Raw genomic sequence first — 2887 nt, 5'->3', positions numbered from 1 at the left:
AATATTTTCTAAGTGCCAACGGCTCTTGCGCCGTAAAGTGTCCGCTTTGTCTGGTTCCCTCGGTCGGCCACAAATAGCGAAAAATCAGCCTCTCCTTCTGGAGCTCGCGCAAGTGCCAACGGCTCTTGCGCCGTAAAGTGTCCGCTTTGTCTGGTTCCCTCGGTCGGCCACAAATAGCGAAAAATCAGCCTCTCCTTCTGGAGCTCGTGCCAACTTTGGCGAATATTTTCTAAGTGCCAACGGCTCTTGCGCCGTAATGTGTCCGCTTTGTCTGGTTCCCTCGGTCGGCCACAAATAGCGAAAAATCAGCCTCTCCTTCTGGAGCTCGCGCAAGTGCCAACGGCTCTTGCGCCGTAAAGTGTCCGCTTTGTCTGGTTCCCTCGGTCGGCCACAAATAGCGAAAAATCAGCCTCTCCTTCTGGAGCTCGTGCCAACTTTGGCGAATATTTTCTAAGTGCCAACGGCTCTTGCGCCGTAATGTGTCCGCTTTGTCTGGTTCCCTCGGTCGGCCACAAATAGCGAAAAATCAGCCTCTCCTTCTGGAGCTCGTGCCAACTTTGGCGAATATTTTCTAAGTGCCAACGGCTCTTGCGCCGTAAAGTGTCCGCTTTGCCTGGTTCCCTCGGTCGGCCACAAATAGCGAAAAATCAGCCTCTCCTTCTGGAGCTCGCGCCAACTTTGTCAAAAAATTTCTAAGTGCCAACGGCTCTTGCGCCGTAAAGTGTCCGCTTTGCCTGGTTCCCTCGGTCGGCCACAAATAGCGAAAAATCAGCCTCTCCTTCTGGAGCTCGCGCCAACTTTGTCGAAAAATTTCTAAGTGCCAACGGCTCTTGCGCCGTAAAGTGTCCGCTTTGTCTGGTTCCCTCGGTCGGCCGCAAATAGCGAAAAATCAGCCTCTCGCCCGTCAGGTACCAGGCGTTGGGGTACCAGGGGTAAGTGCAGTACCAGCTTTGGTCTGTTGGTGCGCCAGAGTACGATGAGTTGGTCCCCCTAGTCACTGTACTCATTACCTTTACCCCCAAATCGCAAAATATAGTCAGAACGAGTGTGGGGAACACAAGTTTTGGCCCCGAGAACCAGGCGGCTGGTGTCTCTAGCGATGTGTTCCCCCCCAAAAAGTGTTCACATGCTCGGACAGCGAACCTAGGAGCTACCGCAAAGCACTCTGGAAGTGCAAGAGCGAAAAATTTTCTAAGTACAAAAACTCTCGAAAATTTTCAAAGTGTCACAGTGCTCGAAAATTTTCAAAGTGCTACATGCTTTCCATCCAAGGAAGGAATAGTGGAGGACCGGCCGCCTCCTTAAACACAAGCCGGCGGAACGACGGGGAGGACCGGCCGCCTCCTTAAACACAGGCCGGTGGAACGTTTGGCAGAATTCTTCTCGTGGAGGACCGGCCGCCTCCTTAAACACAAGCCGGCGGAACGACGGGGAGGACCGGCCGCCTCCTTAAACACAGGCCGGTGGAACGTTTGGCAGAATTCTTCTCGTGGAGGACCGGCCGCCTCCTTAAACACAGGCCGGTGGGAACGGTTGGCAGAATTGCGTGACGGCCGCCTGCTCCCGGCGTCCGCACGTGAACGAACACCCCCTCCCGGGGACGGCCGTCTGCTCCCGACCGCCGTCCTTCACCCCCTCACCTTCCGGACCCCCGTCTGCTCCCGGCGGGCCTCCGAGTACCCCCACCTTCTCCCGAACTGACCGACAGGCAATGAGACCCGCCTTGGTAGGGCCCCCACCGGCCCCGGCTCGCGCCGGCGTTGGGTGGACGGTTCCTCCCCACTTGCGGGTCGCTCTCCACGGAGGACCGGTCGCCTCACTAAACATAGGCCGGGCGAAAATCTGCGAATGTTATACATCCAAGGAGGGAGGACCGGCCGCCTCCTTAAACCACCGGCCGGGCGAAAATATGCGAATGTTATACATCCAAGGAGGGAGGACCGGTCGCCTCACTAAACATAGGCCGGGCGAAAATCTGCGAATGTTATACATCCAAGGAGGGAGGACCGGCCGCCTCCTTAAACCACCGGCCGGGCGAAAATCTGCGAATGTTATACATCCAAGAAAGGAAGGAAGGAGGGAACCGGCCGCCTCCTTAAACACAGGCCGGGCGAAAATCTGCGAATCTTATCCATCCAAGGACGGAGGACCGGCCGCCTCCTTAAACACAGGCCGGTAGGAACGGTTGGCAGAATCGCGTGACGGCCGCCTGCTCCCGGCGTCCGCACGTGAACGAACACCCCCTCCCGGGGACGGCCGTCTGCTCCCGGCCGCCGTCCTTCACCCCCCTCAGCTTCCGGACCCCCGTCTGCTCCCGGCGGGCCTCCGAGTACCCTCCCCTTCTCCCGAACTGACCGACTGGCACTCATGACCCGCCTTGGTAGGGCCCCCACCGGCCCCGGCTCGCGCCGGCGTTGGGTGGACGGTTCCTCCCCACTTGCGGGTCGCACTCTAGCGCCTCGGCCGCCGCGAGAGCGTGCGCTACGCGCCGCCCCCGCAGGCCTTGGCGCGACCGAACGGCAGCGAGACCGAGACGCCCCGAATCACCCACCTAGAGGAAATCAACGGAGGCCGAGCGCGCGATCCGATTGCGGCACGCCGCGTGGGTGTCCGCCGGCCGCGCCGGTCTACCGCGAATGCTGTTTCTCAAACCCTTGCCTAACCAGACGGCACCGCGGGATGTGTTGTCGCAACTCTGCTCGACTATCGGAATAGCCTTTCCCGACTACCGCGTTGCGGGAGGCGTCTTTCGTGCCGCCGGTGGCGTATGACCTTCCGCGAGAGGCGTGCGGGCTCGGGGGGGCCGCAACGACCGAGTCTGACTCGGACGGGGCGCAGCTTCCCTCCCGGTCGCAGCAATAAGCGCCGAACGCAGCGTTGGTCACCA

Source organism: Syngnathus typhle, unplaced genomic scaffold, assembly GCF_033458585.1.
Source record: "Syngnathus typhle isolate RoL2023-S1 ecotype Sweden unplaced genomic scaffold, RoL_Styp_1.0 HiC_scaffold_139, whole genome shotgun sequence".
NCBI lineage: Eukaryota > Metazoa > Chordata > Actinopteri > Syngnathiformes > Syngnathidae > Syngnathus > Syngnathus typhle.
Note: the sequence above shows the minus strand (reverse complement) of the source record.